This window comes from Canis aureus, chromosome 4, assembly GCF_053574225.1.
Source record: "Canis aureus isolate CA01 chromosome 4, VMU_Caureus_v.1.0, whole genome shotgun sequence".
Classification (NCBI taxonomy): Eukaryota; Metazoa; Chordata; class Mammalia; order Carnivora; family Canidae; genus Canis; species Canis aureus.
The window spans coordinates 78,362,648-78,382,553 of record NC_135614.1 but is presented as its reverse complement, the minus strand read 5'-3'; the positions used below and the strand labels follow the sequence as shown (position 1 = coordinate 78,382,553).

At 34.7% G+C, this 19,906-nt stretch overlaps 1 long non-coding RNA gene across 9 annotated transcripts in view; it reads right to left on the bottom strand.

Annotated features, from left to right (window-relative positions):
• LOC144313047 (uncharacterized) overlaps positions 1 to 19,906 on the bottom strand; it is a 554,585-nt gene that overhangs the window by 134,433 nt on the left and 400,246 nt on the right. For all 9 annotated transcript variants that reach the window (XR_013378734.1, XR_013378733.1, XR_013378735.1 and 6 more), the window contains one exon: positions 16,895 to 17,042. This is a non-coding gene — a long non-coding RNA (uncharacterized LOC144313047). The remainder of the gene's footprint in view (positions 1 to 16,894; positions 17,043 to 19,906) is intronic.

Here is a 19,906-nt window from a genome sequence, read left to right as displayed (position 1 = left end):
TCATTCAGCTGTATATAATTCCTTTGATGACTCTCTAGCTCTATGCATTACATAGCTAGCCAGTCAAACAAACACAAAGGTCAGATTAGCTTGGGATTCCTAAATGCTCCTAGAATCATTTTTACATTTTGTTCATGTATAGTGAAAAGAGAACCTAAGGTTTATAAGAAGTTTTTAATTCCTTCTTAAATGTGTTACATTATGAAAATTTTCACATTCAGTCACTATGAAGTCACTTTGAAGACTACCTAGAAAGCATGAAATGTGATCCTGAACATCATGTTCCATATCAACTACCGAATAAACAGAGACACGCTCCACATATGTGTATGTAGCTATCCTTAACAATAGTGGCGTTCCAAAATCATCCTCATATTAATAATATCCCCCCAAATACTTCACATAGTGGTAAATGCTGCTTAGACAACATTATTGTTGACCCCACAACCAGTATAATTCAAAATTCTTAATTTTGAATCTTAAGACCTAGAAAACTTCAGATACTGGAATCTGAGTCAGAAAAAAAGGCAGGAGATTTTAACATTACAAACTCACTTAATATATTCATGGTTATAAAAACAGACATGCTTAGCTCTATTGCGGATTTATTACTTCCTAATCAATGACTCCCAGCTTGCTTAATAATGCTTTGGATTCTTTATTAAACAATAACCCTTCTCCATTGTTTTAAATGTTTAGTAAAAACCGCTGCTCTTAGAGACAGTTCTTCTCAGATGTGATTGTGTAGTATCCAGCGGGGTGATCTACTGTGGAAATGGAATAGCATATACATCGGTGACATACACTCTGGAGATCAGTTTGGTAGGAAAAGGTTGTTGGGACCAAGGAAGTCCAGGTGAAATTTAAGCCCCCACCAAAAATCCCTGGAGATACTCGAAGCTAAGCTGGGTTCCACCTTTGGAGGAAAGGGTACGCAAGGCAATTTGATGCAGACCTTATAAGTTCTATCTAATCAAGTGAGCCAAGGACTTGGGGGATATCTAGGTGCCTCATTTCTCAAGTATAGTATTTCTTATATTAAATATGTCTTGGTCTTAAAATTATGTTTTATTTATTATTTATTTATTTATTTATTTATTTATTTATTTATTTATTTATTTATGTCTTTTCTAAATGCTTTATACATGGGGGATTTTGCCTGAATCCTCACTATTTTACAATGAACCAGCAGCTCTTTAGAAGGATATTACCAGTTTTAAAAGTTTATATGCTTCCTATCTTTGCGCCCACATCATCTTTTATTAACACAAACTCTGAGGAAAGCCATGTGTATACATAGACAAGAAGAGATTTCCTGTTGTGTTGATTGGAATCTTCCAAGGAAAATCCCCCTCAGAAAATACAATTTTCTCCATCTACATGTGAAAGTGCTTAAGAATAAAGAGTTACGTTATTTGGATTCATCATAGTCCTCTGTGAGGAATCTCTGTTAAACTTCAAATACCCTAAGAAAAAAGAAAAGACACAACAGAGAAACTGTCAAGTTATTGCCCTACACCATAAAGAGCAGACGCTAGCTGGCCACATGAAGGATTTAACATAATGACAAAATCCAGATATGGATAATGTGTGAAAAATAAATTTGAATGGAACTGATAATTACTCAAAAACAGAGATTAAGATGACTTAGACAACAGCAAGAGTGGGATGGGATGGCTGTGAACTTTGATATGAAGACAAAACAAGTAACTGAATTTGTCAGTTCCGAAAAATGAAGAGGGACCATGCTAGATGCTGTATACATTTGTGTATTACTGTTTAAAGGAATTATGTTTCCCTTCATCAAACACCAAAATACAAATAGAAGACAGAGCTTCTTACAATTAGAATGCAGGAGAATTAAGATAACAAAAGGATTTATTAACACAAGAAAGAAGTGTTATAGTCAGAAATATGAATGAAAACCAAATAATTCGGGCAAATTTATGAATGCTTAAATGATAAATTGCTAGTAAATATACAGAACCTTGAGACAACTCCAGGCCCCCTAGGCAGGGCAGGACCAGGGGTAATTTATAAATCATGTTTGACAAGAAAACTATGGAGAGGATTAATGTTAACACAGATAGCAATTCCCGTGCCTCTATAAAAAGGTGACGAATGAGGATTCTTCTTTTCAGAATGAAAAAAAAAAAAGGTTCCTCTTTTTAAAGACTGAGCTTTATAAAAAGGAACAAAATCATGCTGAAATTTCCCATAGGGTCCACCCTGATGACCTCAGGGATTCTCAATACTGTTAAGGCATTCAATATTTTCCAATACTCAAAATCTTTATTGAGTATACGAAATACATTATTTCTGTATCAGGTACAGTAAGCAAGACACACATGATTTCTGTACTCACTGATGTTACTGTATATAAGAATGATAATCAAGAAGAAATTGCAATGCCCGTTTTTGTTATATTGCTCCTATAGCAATACTGACTTAAAAGAAAGGCAGATTATTCTATAGAACTGAAGAACAGGAGTAGACAGCATAGAGGAGGTGGGCAGTGGGGGCTGTTGATCAGGGTTGACTTCCTGGTCCAAGTGAAATTTGACTGAAACATGACAATAATAAAAAATAATCCAATAGATTGAAATAGTACATGTATGCTACAAAAAGATATGAGATTTGAAGGAGTAAACAAAGTTTACTGTGATTGAAGTTTATTATTGCAATGGGGACTAGGAGTGAAGGTGAGAAAGGTGTTAGTGGAGGCCTTTGAAATCATCCTAACAAATTAGGCATTTTTTTTTTTTTTGCCCTCGAAGAGCAGTAAAAAGAAATTAAAAATATTTCACTAGCGGAGTTTGCCTCGATTTTAGAAAAAAAAAAAAAAATTTACCCAGAGGAAAAAAAATACCTTGGATCAAAACTGGAGATTGGAAAAGCAGTTGACAGGCTATAGAAGGACTCTAAATCTAAAATAATAATTGTTCCTTGATACATGATGGTAATGGCAAGGATGGAGATACGGTCACATTAGAAAGATAGGATATTGTGCCTCAGTGGCAAGTAAAGGAGGGAAAGAAAAGAGTTAAGAAGGACTCCCAGACTACGAGGTTGCTGCTGCCACCGTGATGTAAATTAGGAAGCCCACTGAAGACACAGGGTCTGCCTTCCAGCCCCTGAAAACCAAAGATGGGGGTAGGAGTAGTTTGTGGAGATGTTTAATTTAGGAAATTCTGAGTTCCAGGTAACAAAGATACCTCCAATTAAAAATGTTCTCTAGATGGGGCACTTGGGTGGCTCAGTTGGCCAAGCATCTCTCCGACTACTGGTTTCAACTCAGATGATGATCTCAGGGAATGGTGAGATCGAGCCCAGAGTCTGCTTGTCCCTCTCTGCCAGCTCCCACTCTCTCTCGCTCTCTCTCTCTCTCTCTCTCTCTCTCAATCTCTCTCAAATAAATAAATTAAAATCTTAAAAAAAAATGTTCTCTAGGCAGTTTGCTGTATGGGCTTAGTGAACAGAAAGAAGATGTGTCAGCCAGCCAGGAAGTGGATCTTTACTGACGGCCTACTGTGTGCCAAGAACTGTTTGGCATTGGTGGACACAGCCCAGTGTCATGTTCTCCTGAGTTTACAGTCCGGCTCTAGGTACGTATTTTGGGGTCAGTCACTAAGCAGGACAGGGAGTGAGTCGCCTAGAAATCCATCTCCAGTCCAGAAGAGAATCCAACTCAGGAAAGAACCCAGACAAGCCTACACATATGTGAGCAACGTGCAAAAATAATGTAAAAAGGAAGGGATTTTTTTTTGTTTTTTCTTTGCCAACTACAGTGCTCTAGTAGCAACTAATAAAAGGAAGACAGTGATGGAAAGTTCAAATGTGATTTAAATGTCAGTTACTAGCGACCTTGCTGTGAGCTGAGCGGGAGAAGGTCAGTGAAGAAGCTATGTGACAGTCTGCTGGGGACAGGGTTGCGGGTGAAGAGATGCAGAGAACCTTTCCCTATTTGTGAAGAGGATGAGACAAGGCACAAGAGCACCTAGAGTAGTAACTGTGGGACGATGAAGCATCCATAGGGGAATTCTTTTTTTTTTTTTTAAGAGAGAGACTGTTGAAGCGTTACTGGGAAGGAGCCCACTGAGAGAATATCAGAAAAATTGCCATTTGTCCACAGTCTGAAACAAGATAGGATACTATTCCCTCAAACAAGATGCTCAGGGTCATACCTCCTTAGTTGAGGAATATATATTAGTAAAGGAGAATGTCCTCATGATCCCCATTCAGTGCACAGCCTCTCAGATACCAAATATAATTTAATGAAGGCCATTAAAGGCTAATAAAGTTCAGCCACTGTCAAATGCAAACTGAGCATGTGAAAGGTCTTAACAATGACTTAAATCACCTCATGTAACTTTGGTATTAGTCCTGTCGTTTTGTCCTCTAAACTTTAGGCTTTTCTTGTTTATATTTTATCGCAATACCTTATCCCCCTAAAAATTATTTTCTCCAGTTATATTAATTACTTGAGTTTCAAACGAAGTCCAAAAAGTCACTTAATGGCACTAAAGTTAAGGGAAAAAGGAGAAGATTAAACTGTTTTGGCACTCTGTCTTTCTTTAAAGCCTGGCTTTGGGCCTCATTTTAAAAGATATCACTGAAGGTCTTCTCGTATTTCTTCCTGTATTCAATAAACGGTTAAGTGGTCATGCATTCATTATGCCATAAGCTGCACACAGATGCAAATGGATACCATTTATAATATTTTACAGTGTTTTGAAGTTCCAAGCCCATCTAGAATGATAAAGACCTGGAAAATGTTAACCCACCTCAAAGTCTTTTTTTATTGCATTCTTTAATAGATTGGTGCAATTTCTTTGCATGCTATAAAAGTCAGGAAAGTATTTCCATGGTATTAAATGGTAACACATGGAGACCATTTCGTTTTTAAGAAGAATGTTCTCCACTTTGTGATTTGTGTTTTTTAATGCCCTTTTCCTTCCTCTTGTTCTTTCAGGGACAGTTTGATTCAGAGTAATGGACCGGTGGAAATTAAATGAGTGTGCATGAAGTCCAATGAACTCAGTATACTGCTTATCTTGTAACTATACTTAATCTAAATAACCTTTTTTATGCTCTGCTGGAATGGCATTTTCAAAAGGCTATATAGTAGTAAATGAGAGTATATGTCAGTAAGGATTTGCTAGACAAATCAGATCTCACAGAGAAGTATATCTATCCATTACTATTTAATACACACTTCAGTTTGAAGGACAATTTTTGCGTGTGTGATCAGACCATTAACATTTACTGTCATTTGGGCTATGTTTTCTAACTTTTCTACTTTCCCTTTTTATTTTAATTTCATTTACTTTTTATTTATTTTTTCCAAGGGAGGTCTTCAGACCGAAATTGCCTCTGAAAGGAAGAATGAAGTGATTTATATCTGCACAAGTCATTGACTCAGTTTTTCTTACCAGATATACATTTTTTGGAAGTAAAGGATTTCTAAGGGATAATGTCAACTCAAATGGCACTGTGCTGGAGAGAATTTCATGCACGTACATAAAACACATGGCAGGCACATCCTTTGATAACAACATTTACCTTCCTTTCATTGATATAGCTTTCCGTTATTATTATGTTGGAAGGAATGATTTACTAAACAGTATTTAGAAAACAGCTTTTCAGTCTTAGCTACTGCCCCTCCCTTTGGTCTTTAGTGGAAAATGGTTAAGTGTGTGCTCCAGGCACCACACACGTGTAAGTAAATGATCCTGTAATATGTCTTCCCATAAAGCAAACCTTATGGTGCACTTGGGCATTTAGGCTGTGGCCTATGTCTTCAACCCATCCTACCACAGCAGGCATGGCTCTCTCTCTGCCAGATCCCACCCTATGGACCAACATTTTGCCTGAGATACAACAACAGTGAGGCCATCTCTCAGGCTACCTGATTGGTGTGAAGCTAACTTCCTCTCATCTGCCACCATGTGTTCCTGCTTTCCCCAGGGGCCCACTGTTTGAGGGTGCCCTAAGAGTGGAGCCAGTAAATTGGATTTTAATAAGCTCCCCCATAACTTTGATATTCAATAAAGTTTGGGAACCATTAGTTACTTTTCCCATCTATTTGTTTCTTAGTGAATATCATATGAATGATTTTTTTCGAACTAATTACATAAACTACATCCTCTGCTTACAACTAATAGTATTGAATGAAATAAAGTTTTACACAACTTAAAAACCAAATCACTTGATAATTCAAATGTATCATGTAAATTTTGAAGAAGAAAACAAAGTTGCAATTGTAGTCTCTAATAAGAACTATGCTGTATATCCAAATTTATGGAATGTGAACAAAACCATACTTAAATTAATAGTTATATCTATCAACATTGTAGTTATTAGACTAGAAAGAAATCAATAATTGAACTAAACTTTCAACTCAAGAACTTAGAATAAGAACAAAATAATTCCAAGAATAGCATGAATTAAAAGTAGAATTAATGAATTAGAAAACAATTAAAAATACAATTATAGAAGAGAACAAAAAAATAGAGTTCCCCTTGGAAAATCCAATAAAAAAGGCAATATAAACACACAGAGAAATTAAACTAAACTTTCTGTCTGACAGAAAGAAGAGAATACTACACTAATATATTGAAAAAAATTCATGTTTTTTTAAATATAAATAACTAGCAGAAACTTAATAAGAAGACAAAAATCTGAAAAACATTAAGAACATTTTGACCAATGATTTTGCTCCAAAACGATTGCTACAAACAAAAACTTTTATCAATGACTTCTTTCAAAATCTTCAAAGAACTGTATTCCAAGAGTTCCAGAACTTCTAAGAATGTAAGCTTTGAGATTTACTTCACTAGTGTAACTTCTGACATCGTCCAACAAGAGAACTCAATGACAGGAAATCTCAGTTCTAGACAGTCCACTCAACTAATACATTAAATTAATAAACACCATGGTTAAGTTGACTTTATTTCAAGATTATCTGAAACCTGAAACATAATATACTAACTATTATTAACTATCTCAGCAGGTAAGGAAAGAAAAAACATAATCATCTTGTTAATTATCAAAAAGTCCTATAGTAAAAGTAAATATCTTTTTTAAATAAAAAAGATTCCAGCATCTCAGGATTTGTTATTAAATGTACACAGACTGCTTATTATACAGATCTTAAATGAAAAACTAACAGTATGCTCAGCTCTTAACATAAATATACACCTAAAAAAGAATGCCTACAAATACTTTTATTGTTCGATACAGCTTTAGAAGTTATAGCCAGTTTACTGAGACAAAAATGAATAAAGTGTCCATCGAAAGATGAATGGAAAAAGATGTGGTCTATGTATACAATGGAATATTCCTCAGCCATTAGAAACGACAAATATCCACCATTTGCTTTGATGTGGATGAAACTGGAGGGTATTATGCTTAGTGAAATAAGTCATCAGAGAAGGACAAACATATGGTCTCATTCATTTGGAGAATATAAAAATAGTGAAAGGGAATAAAGGGGAAAGGAGAAAAAAATGAGTGGGAAATATCAGAAAGGGAGACAGAACATGAGAGACTTCTAACTCTGGGAAACGAACAAGGGGTGGTGGAAAGGGAGGTGGGCAGAGGGTGGGGGTGACTGGGTGAGGGCACTGAGGGGGGCACTTGATGGGATGAGCACTGGGTGTTATGCTATATGTTGGCAAATTGAACTCCAATTAAAAAAATATATGTAAAAAAATTTAAAAATAAAAATAAAAATAAATAATAAATTAATATGTTCGAAACAATATTTTAAATCAAAGATAATGAATGAATTATATGATATGTATTGCTGAGACAATTTACTAACCTCTTTAAAAAAAGATGAACAGCAGGTAGTATCTTTTTAAAATTGAGAGAAAAGGGTGCCTGGGTGACTTAGGCAACTGATTCTTGGTTTTGGCTCAGGTCATGATCTCAGGGTCCTGAGATTGAGTCTGGCGTCCAGCTCTTCATCCAGCCCTGCATTGGGCTCCATCCTCAATGGGGAGTCTAATTAAGATTCTCTCCCTTCATCCCTCCTCCCACTCGTGTTCTCCCTCACTTTTGCTCTCTCAAACAAATAAATCTTTAAAAAAATAAAATAAAATTGAGAGAAAATATTGATGTTTGATTTATTAAAACACTGTTTTTAATTTAGATAATGAATATAAAGGATTTAAGAGAGTAACTATCTCATAATAATAATAGCAAATATCCCATAATAGTAATTAGGCAATTCCTAAATCCTCATAACTCCTAAGGCTCTTTGCTATCAACGATATTTGCTTTTCAAATGTTGAGGAAAAGTCAACTCTTCCTTCCTGTTTTTCACCACTGTTTATATCTTCATATTTAGAATTACCCTAATGAGACCATGGTTCATCTGAGATCCATTAGATTCTGAACTTTTCAATTATCTCTATCACCACCCCAATGAAAGCCCTTCTATGAGTATGACATATTTGGTGTTTTTTTTTTAATTTTTTCTTAAGATTTAATTTATTTATTTGAGAGAGAGAGAGGCAGAGGGAGAAGGAGACGCAGACTCCGCACTAAGCAGGGAGCCTGAGTTGGGGCTTGATTCTGGGACCCAGAGATCATGACCTGAGCTGAAAAGCAAATGCTTAACTGACTGAGCCACCCAGGTGCCCAGGGTGACATATTTAAACTATAATCTCAACTAGCCTTCTTAAATTCATTCTCCATTTTCTATCCAAATCATTTGAAAAGTATTCCAGCTTTTCATAATTTTATTTCACTACTTCTTTATCATCTACCTCTTCTTACCTCTAATTCAGCCTCAAGCTGAAACTCTGCAGCCTAAAATTAAAACAATCGACCACACATAAAATAGCATTTCTTGTCATTCACTTGAAAGGCTCATTTTTTTCTTTTTTTAGTTAAAACAAATCTCACCAAGCTCCTCAACATGCCAGCCCCTCAAACTGGCTTTTTTTATGTCAGTTCTTTTTACAGCTTTCCCATTCCACCCCATTATTTTCCCTTCTACTCACTTAAAATGGTCACTTCCTTTCAACCATTCTAAATACACATCATTCCTTAGACTGTTCCATACCATAGTGACAGCGTCCATTTCTGAAATTTACACCTTACGATGTAACTACACCTCTTTATAAATGTAATCGTTTGCTCAACTACATTATAAATTCCCTCTAAAATGCCCCACACAATATGTGCAAATAATACTCATTAATATTTGCTCAATAATTATATAATTGAAAGGATAAATCCAATCCAATGCCTAGGAAAGTGAAATCTTTTCCTAGAGAAAAAAAAAAAGGAGTAAGTGCATATCTAATTACAAAAGTGTCAATGAAAAGAAATAATTTATTTCCTCTTCCAGGTATTGAATTTGGGAGATTCACTTCTAATAATTCAGAACAACAACAAAAAGCAAGAAGCATAACTGAAATATCCTCTCATTCCAAACACAAAAACTATTTTTAATGACATAATAGCTAGAAATTATTTTAAATATAAAACATAACCAGAAACTCATTCATGAACAGACCTATGCTAAAATGCATTTTAAGAACACTTTAAAATATGAGTATTTCACAGGGATTTGAAATATAAACCCTGCAAATATTTATTTCCTCTTCTCTTCCCTGTTATTATCATTTCTTTTTTAGAAGATCTCTGGCTGAGTTATTTTATTCTTGATGGCAGCATTGAATGAATTGGCACCCAAAACAACAACAAGGAATTCTAAGCCAAGGTACATCAGCTTTCAAAAGCAGAGAAAACCCTCAAAAGATGCAGGTCCATGAAGAGAGAAAACAAAGCAACAGCCCCTGGAATTCATTCTCATCTATTTCATTGACTTGGTACAGATTCTTCCCTCTGACAACTTTTTAATTAATTGGATGATCCATTGTTTGTATAAAAATTCACATAAAAGGAAAATTCATTTTGAAAAATGCCATGTGTTATATATATAAATTATTATATAATCTAATTCAATGTTGGCAGCCTGATTCTGCTTGCTTGATTGATTGATCAAATATGTGATGTTTGTATTTTAACATCAAAAGAAATTTGGCTTTTTTCTCTTTTGCCCTCCTCTGGAACACATGCTTTCTTAGAAGCCTCATTATATAGAGAAATCAAAAGAATAGGTCTATTTTAAAAAAACACATGTTTCATTACATTCAACTTAAGCTTTAAATTGTTCAAAACATAATGGCTATTTCTTAAGTCCAGATTTTTAGGTAAAGATAGAAAGGTAATGCTGAAACAAATAATTTCCCTTCTTCAATTGTTATCAAGTAAGAACAGAAACAGTAAAAGGAAAAAAAAAAAACGTAATTCGACATTAACAACCACACAACCATTTAAGCTCATGCCATAAACCTTAGAAACTATTAGAAAGTTATGGCATACTGCTGCTTATATACTAACTCTAGCCCAACCAACAAGCAGTACTGAGGATTGAACGGGAAGTGAAAATAACCTGAGAATTGTTATTAACACCCCCATCACCGCCTCAAAATCATATACATACACACACACATACACCACCATCATGACCACAGTAAATTGGAGAAAAAAAGAGATCAAGTGTAACAAGTAAGAGAAACATTAGGGTGAAAAGAGCAAGCACAGAGGCAGTAGCTTAGTTAAGTCAGGGAAAGTGGCCATGATAAGCTGCTCTTCTATGTTTTCTGCTGAAAAAACATGAAATGTATGAACAAAGAAAAAGATTATGTGAACTTAGGAACACTGGAAACTAATTGTGTTATGTGTTTAAAGATCCATTTCTTAATATTTTTGTTTTAACTTGGAATTATCCATTTTTATTTATATATGGAATGTATATTCCTTATATTTACAACATTCTAAAAGAAAATGTCTCCTTTTTTGGAGTGAAATATCTGATATTTTTATCTTGAACTCCTAGCAGCAATTTGTCTTTTATATTTATTCCGAACAGCTATCAAAAGACAAATACAATTTTATTTTGATAAACAAGTCTAAGAAAAAATTTAAGGATATCTAAAGATGACTACCTTGGACAAAATAGCATTATTTTTAGGTTTTCATCTTGCACTTAGAACAAAATTTTAATTATCAGTAATCTTGTTTGGCTTGACCATTCTAAGACAAAAGCTAACAGCCAGGTCTGACTCTGGACTTCTTAAGCATTTCCACTGGAACCTTAAATCTCTGAAGCAACTCCTGCGGATTATCAACATGCTCCAAACCCAGACAGTGAGGACTTGAGGAACATGGTGAATAGGAAGAACAAGTGATGTAAATCAGATCTCTAGGACTTGCTTTCTCTCTCTGGGTAGAAATTACAAGCCTCATTTCAGTATAAAGAAACTGATCAAGCAAACCAACTACAAAAGTTCAAAAGTTTTCAAAACCTAAGAATAAAATTGTATAATAAATTGTTTGAGAATGTATAAATAACACCAGTGTTTGGAGGGTCTTGGGATTATTTCACTCATCATAACTATTTACGAAAAGTTATGATTTTTAATAACTGAAAATCTTACCAACATTAAGGAAACAACTATAATTTTAGAGTACAGCATGAATTAAAATTATTACCATAGCTGTTTAGAGGAATAATTTTGTATGGAGTTATTACCTTTCAAATTATTAGAAATTGCATTATTTGAGTGATAGTCTAAAAGAGATGCACTACAATTTCAAATCACCAACTACATGTTAGAATAGTAATAGGTATTACATACATAAAATGTGTGTATTTCAATATGGCAATTATAAGTAGCCATAAATTGAAAACATTTATGAGAATCTTTAGAAAATCAAAAAAGTAAAGAATCAAACATTATCTTCAGAAATATGCTATTATCCACCATATAATTCCACAGGTTTTAAGCAAATGGTCTTCTCTGATAATTTATAACATAAAAATAAATAAGATATTCATAGATTTTATTGCAGGAGATGAAAAGAACAGAGAATATCAGCTTAATATGTGTGTACATACGCATTCATGTGTACATATATAAATACGTGTTCATATTTTCATATTATTCATATATTATTTATTAATGTATTCTTAACATTTCATATTATTTTCATAATATTTCAATCTTATTTTAAACAAGTTGAGGGGGTAAGATGGTACTACTAAGGTTCGTCACTTATCCGTGTGAGGAAGAGGTAAAATGAAAAAGTTCTACCAGATAATCCCTAATATTTTTTTTATAGTAGCCAGGTATAGCACAGTTTTGAAATACATACTTTGAAAGGTATTAAATGGAAAGAAAAACTTAATTACAAGATCAAGCCCTTCTGCTGCTCAGATTGTATAAATCATACTTTTTCCTTTCTGAATGAGTTTCTATTGCATGGCCTATTAAAGTTTCCTCCAACAATATAATTAATTCCCTGCTTAATGCTAATCTGGACTATTCAATATATTATCCCAGATAGATTTTGGTTATAAGTTCTATTGATATATGCATTTTTCTATGCAATAGCCTCCGACTTTGTCTTCTTGCCTCTGTTTCTTGCTTATCAACACACTCACTATTCTACTGTCTATTAGATACAAACAGTCCATCCTAATTTAGGATTCAAGTTGATTCTCTTTGGCTTCCACAATACAGGCCAAACATCATACTATCAAGATCCTTAACAATGCAGCACCTATTTTCTTTCCAATCTTATTTCCTACTCCTTCTTTCCCCCCTTCTTCCATGCTGCAGAGTCCCTTCGTGCATTCATGCACACACACACACACACACACACAGCACACATACACATACTCTAACATACACACATATACACAGCATCTCTGTTCACTCTGAAGTGCTCAGTGTTTCTCAATGATTCACTCTTTTTCTATCTTCTAAGGTTTTGTTAAAAAGCACTTTCAACTATTTTCCCTCTGGAGAAGTTCTACTCATCTCTCAGGTCTCATTTCAAAAGATACTTCTCCTCCATGTTTTTTCTAACTTCCCAGACTGGTGTCCTTATCTTCACTAGATACCCAATGAATATCTATCTCATTCATTGATTCAACACTAAATTAAGGTTTCTGCACTCAAACACATAATAAACATCAATTGTTAAGAATCAAAAAGAAATTAATACAAGCACTTATCCCCTTGGTGTGTAATTACATATGCGTCTTGAGTACCTAATGGGTTCCGGACGCTGCGCTGGGTACTAGAATTTAACACTGAATAAGGCAGCCCCTGCCCTCGAATACATTAAATAAAAACAAATCATAAGAATCATGAAGGAATCAAAGTGAGTACTTAACACTTTGTGATTTTTATTTTTATTTTTTTGCCTTTTTCTAATCTAAGCCATAGGAGACGCAGAGAAGTCATTACTACGTCTGTAACTCCAGCTTTTAGCATAGCACAGTTATAGAATAAATGTAGAAATATATTATCCAAAAGCAGCTGAGACTATATGATGAATGAAAAAAAATCTAAGGAAAAATAAAACAAAGGCAAACACAAAGTCTACCCCAAAGAAAGGAAAATAATACATAAAAATAGAGAAATCAATAGGCATACAATAAATGTCACTGTCATAAATAAAAACAAAAGTGTTAATGAGATATTAGCATCAAGTCTGATGGAGTAATAGGGACCAGATTTACCCTCCCACCTAGCGCAAACAAAAATTACAAAATATTTGAAAACAATTTTCAAGACATTGGACATCACACAATAAAGGGCAATGATCCCTTACCAATAGAACATAAATGATGTGACCCTACATTTGCCCCACTTACTTCCTTGAACGACTTTTCAGGCCACATTTCAGAAAATGGAACTTAAGTGGATGGAGCCCAATAAATTATCCAAGTTAGAGAGGAATTGCAAGTCTGAGGATATAGCATTAGCTAAAATCTGCCAGACAGAGTGCCAGGGAAAAGGGACTTGCACAAAGAGAATGCCAGAGATGTGTAGAAGATTCCCCTTAATTATTCGGCAGAGTACTGTTTGTCATGTAAGGAAGCTCCCTGAGGCTATAGGAAAAAAACACCCTAAAGGATTAGAGGTACCAGCATCCCATACTGTGGACATGCCTGAATGCCCAGAAGGTGAGGAACTGGGGAACACTTGAATAAATAGAAAGAAAAAGGAAGCAAGCCAGGTTTCTACCTTAAGTCTCTGGCTAGAAAAACCAGGTATATGAAATTTAAAATTCAAAATTTGAAATTAAACAAAATCCTCATTTCATTATAAGAAAAATTATCAAGTAAACCAGATATTCTAAATATATAAAGAACTCTCAAAACTTAAGAAAACACAATAAAACAATGGACAGATATTTGAACGGATACTTCATCAAGAAAGATACATGGATGGCAAATAAGCATGTGAAAAGATGCCCAACATCATTAGTCAAAATGCAAATTAAAACCACAATGAAATTATAGTAGAGATTTACTAGACTATCAAAATTTAAAAGCTAGACCACACCAAACACCGGCAAGGATGTGTAAGAAGAACTCTCATGGGTTAGAAGGTTTAAACTCATTTTGAAAATAGTGTACAGTTTCTTAAAAAACTATGATGAGTTTATGTGGAATATTACACAGCAATAAAAAGTAATGGACTATAATACATGTAACGGTGTGAGTGAATTTCAAAATAATTATGCCGAATGAAAGAAGATAAACAAAGAAATACATAATCATGGTGTATAATTCTATTTAAGATTCTATAATATGCAAACTAGCCTAGAGTGGTAGCTGATCAGTGGGTGCCCCAGTACTTTGGAAATGGGGAGCGATAGCAGAGAGGAATTGCAAAAGAACATAAGCGAATTTCTGAGGTGATATATACTCAAAATATATCACAAAACTATCAGTGGATAGTTTTGTGGATATAAGCACATCCCAAAATTTATTTAGTTTACTAAATATGTGTGGTTTATTGCATGTCACAATTATGTTTACAAAGCTGTTAAAAAATCGTGGGTTATGTATTATAGGACACTTCAACTAGTGCTCACATCTGCCAAAATATTGTATATACAATATCTCTTTTCTGTCTTTGCAAATGTTCACTTCTGTGTCCAAAGTATACTCACAATAATAATTTACTAATCATACTCATCACAACATAGTCAATCTAAGTATGTGTTTAGACTTCATATCAAAACCGCAATTTCTAATTAAAAAAAATCACAAAGAAAGAAATTCTAAACTTTGACTTTGGGAAAACAACCCATTCCAGGGGAGTCAAAGCATTTGATATTTTCAACATTTAACACGAGCTCCTTAACTTCAATGTCTTTGTTCAGTGAAGACTAAAACTCTGCTGAGTTTCAAAATGGTCTTCAGATATGCTTTTTTTCCATCAGCTTCACTAACCCACTTACCTATTGATTCTGGATGCATGTGTTTCTTAATGGTTCTCTAACAGTGAGTGCAGTCATTTCGGTAGAGAGTGTGGTTGATCTGTGTTCCTCTAAAACCCAGAGGCATACCTGCTGGTTAATGGTGTCCAGTCATCAAAAAAAAAAAAAAAATATGGTGTCCAGTCATCAAATGAGCAGATGCTGGCCTAAAGTAGAACTCTATGAATCTTAGTTTTGTCTCTTTTAAAGAAGTTGATTTGTGGCATGGCCATAGTTCTCTAAGCTTCAATTTCATCATCTTTAAACATAGTATAACTGTAATTCCGACAACATAGACAACATATGCAAAGCAATTCACGTAGTACCTGACATATGGTAAGTTTTTTGACAGGTGAATGTTTATAAAAGTTATTATCATTATTTTGACCAATAATTAAAAACAAACGTTAAAACATGTGACATCACATTATAGAAACTTAGAACCAAAAAAATAATAATGATCATGAATATAATGCCATCATTTTTCACTAGGTTATGTTTTTGGAGTTCTTTGTTGTTGTTTTTTTTTTCAGTCAAGTAAGTATGAACATTAAAACACTGGTAAAAAGGTTAGCTTCATAGAGAAGATTTTAAAACTTTACAAAAGGAAGTAAAAATTACACACTCTACAAACCATGAACTCAGCATTCCCCAAAGTGTACTTGGTGAAAATATAATCCTACAAAATACCCTGTGAAAAAAGGAGTCCTATGGTCAAATAAACTCCGAGAATATTGCATGCTTTATGTTCCTTTGGGGGATTCACAATACAAATGGTACAGTAAAGAGTCTGGGAAGTCCTGCAGTTAAAAAAAAAAAAAAAAATGTGTTTCACTTTGTTTGACCCAGTGTTTTCCAAAGTTTCCTGACCACAGAGCTCTGTTTTCATATAAAACCTATGATTATTCCTCTTTGGGAAAAGTTACCTTAAATATTAAAACTTTTGATTCTTCTATGTTTTTCTATTATGATAAGAATAATGAAAACATTTCTCTCAACTGTCAACAGTCCCTGATCTTGTAAACAGATTTTCAGGGTCTGGTTAAGTCCCCATAGCTTCCATCACAGTGGCAGCTGTCTTCTACCTCAGTGTCTTCCTTGCTTGGCTACCAAAGTAATTCCCCAGAGGTACCTACCTCTCTTAGGTTCTTCTCACTTCCAAGTGACTTGTCAGAATTCAGAATAGAAAGAAAATGCAGTGTCACCTGCATCTACACAACAGCATTGGGGATCCCATTAATTGTCTTTCTACTTCTAAGAAGAGCAATTCTTTCTTTTTTTAAAAAAGGAATTCATCTAATTTCCAGTCACTCCATTAATGATCAGGAACTTGAAATTTGCAATACTTGATTCAAGGACATTCACTGGGAATTACTACAGCAGGTTGTGTCAGTTATCTATTGTTATGTTAATGTTGTGTATCAAACCACCCTACAATTCAGAACCTTAAAACAGTAAGTATATTACTACTCACAGATCTGTGGATCAGCTGGACAGTTGTGACTTCTGCTAGGTTCACTCACAGACCTACCATTAGCTGTGTTGGAGAGGGTCATTCTTCTAATATTGGCTGATCAAGTGTTCGGTCGCTGCCAGGAATTGGTGGGTCTAGCTCTTTATGTATTTGTCACATCCTTCCAGCAAATCAGCCCAGGATGTTCATATGGTGAGACAGAGGTCTAAGAAAAAGAAAGTAGAAGTGTATAAGGCCACTTGAAGGGTAGGCTAGGAACTAATAATTATTTATGCTGTATTTGACTTGTAAAACAAAGTTACAAAGCCTATCAACATTCAAGCAATTGTGACATCAACTCCACCTTTTGATGAGAGGATCTCAAGGTCATATTGAAAGGGTGCAGTTTTAATGAGGGTTGAAGAATTGGGGCCATGTTTACTATCAGTCTACAACTATTCCACTCTGTTCTCAATTTCATATGCTTCTCAAATGAAAATTACACTCACTCCACTCCCTCCCAAGGCTCCCCAAAGTTTCTTCCCATTATCATATTGTCATAGGTTATCATAGGTTTTAAGATACCTACATCAAGTCTAGATAAGGCTCTTCAGATGTGGCACATTTCAATTAGAGACTTATAAACCAAAACACAAGTTATTTGTACTTAAACATTTGCATTCAGCATACAAGGGCGAGAACAGGAAAATTACAATAGTGACAAGGACAGGAACACTGCATTAAACAGCACTGTCATTCAAGAGACAAGGATAGGAGGCATCCAGAGCTCTCTGTACCTTAAAACTTCTGAAATCTAACTGGGTAAATGTTGAAGGTGCTCTAACACCGGAAGAAGAGAATGTCCCCAGATTTGGCATCCATTCTGCCCCTAATACAGGGTTCCTAGTCCATCCTTTCCAGTTCCTGAGGCCTCCTTCCTTTTCCATCTCTCACTTTACCCATTCTGAATAGATCAGGGGAACTTATATCCTCCTGAATATCTTTTTTAGTGGACTTTCTCTTCTGAGGAGGATGGGGACTCTGAAGTGTTTGTACATCTTGAATAATCTCAGTATCCTTGGAGCCAGGATGATGAAGCCACTATTGCCTGTACAACTCCTGAAAACACTTTTGTGGGCTTTCAAATAATGTAATTTGCATCTGTTCCATTCAACAAATTCTTTCTAATCACACTCACTGGGGGCATATTAGATAATTGTGGGAGACACTCTTTGTTCCTACCAGCCCTTTCGTCTACCTGAGGGGACCAGTTAAGCACTTTCTTAATTCCTTCAGAGGTCTTAACAAAGTGTCTTAAGCCATATTGATGATTTGATCTAGGCCTGGAGGCTATATTTTACTTTGATAATCTCTTCCTGACTGGAGGGACCACAGATGAGAAACTGTTCTTTTTGCAACCCATAAGTCTCTCTCTCATATTACTTCTAAATTCTACTTTGGAGATGGCCAGGCTTTTCTTAGTTCATCACTTTCTTGCTGTACCATACACAATTAAGAAAACCCAACTGACACTCTCAACATTCTGCCTGGGGATCTCCTTAGGCAAATCCAAAAGTTCATTAGATACGTTTTCCATCTTCCAAGTCACTGCAGGAAACAGTTTTGTCAAGTCTTTTGTGATGACATTACATGGATCATCATTTTTTCAGACTCCAATTACAATTCCTTACCATGTTCCCCATCCTTGTTCACAATTTGCTTAGCATTTCCTGCCCCCACCTACAACCTGTCTGAACGCTAACACCTTTCAAGTTTCTCTTACCATAGCACCCTCTGTCAAGTATAAATGTCTATCTCAGTTATCTGTGGCTACAATAAATTATATAATAAACTACCTCCAAACTCAATGTCTTAAAATTTATTATTGCTCACAAAGCTATGGATAGGTTTTGCAGTCCTTTTGGTCTTGACTAATAAGTCTGCACTGAGCTATGGGTTGGATTGGTGGTTCTGCTGATCTTGACTGGGGCCTCTCAAATCTATGTAGTTGGCTGATTCTTGGCTACTCTTCTCCATGTGCCTCTCACGTCCCACCAATGTGCCAGTTCAAGTGTGTTCTCAGGATAAAGCCAAGTCAAGAAAAGAAAAACAAGAGAGCAGAAACATTCAAGACTTTTTGAGTCCCACTTCAGCTTGTTAAAATTAGTCAAAGGACAGCCTCAATGTAAGGTGAGGAGATACCATTTCTTAATGAGAAGAGACTCAAACACAGATTGTAAAGCATGCTGATAAAGAGAAGTGTGAGAATTGGGTTCATTTTCACAATCGATCTACTGTACAGGTAAACAAAACTTTGGTATCTTTATCCCGATGTCTATGTTTATTAAAAGAGCTAACTATTATGATCCTTCCTATTAAAAAAAGATAACCTAGTATTTACTCTGATCATGAATGTCATTTATTATACCACAGTAAGTACAAAAAAAAAAAAAAAGAAAATACAAAATCACCCAAACTCCAACCAAAAAAATGCCACAGTAATTTGATACTGTTTCCTTTAAAATATTTGCATTTGATATAGATCCACATATATGTGCATACTTAAGTTGACACTATATGTATAGTTCTGTATTCTGCTTTTTTCACTTAATATCATGAACACTGAATCATCATTAAAAAGCATTAAAACATTTAATGTCTTGTTCATAGCTTATGCTGGTTTAAGCCTTCATTACATTCTCCTCTTATTGTATGTTTACAGGTTTTGTCAACTCGATTTTTTAGGTCTAAGAGATAATTTCAAATCTTTCAATATTTCAAATCTTTCAATATTTTTTATCATTCCTACAATTTAAAAAATGATTTTGAAATTATGCTCTGTTAAGTATAGAGAATCACAGCAGATCTTCACTGTGAAATGTAACATCTTTCATAAAAAAATTCTTCTCTGTCATTCTCAATTTTTTTTTATTTCAACTCTGAAATTGGGAATATTTTATGTTTTTTTTTTAAAGTATGTTTGACTCCAGCACTCTGATCTTTATTCTAAATTATCCCCTGCTACTCTTTCTCCTAACACCCTGTTCTTTTCTTTTATAAACCCATCACAATTTTAATTACATATTACTC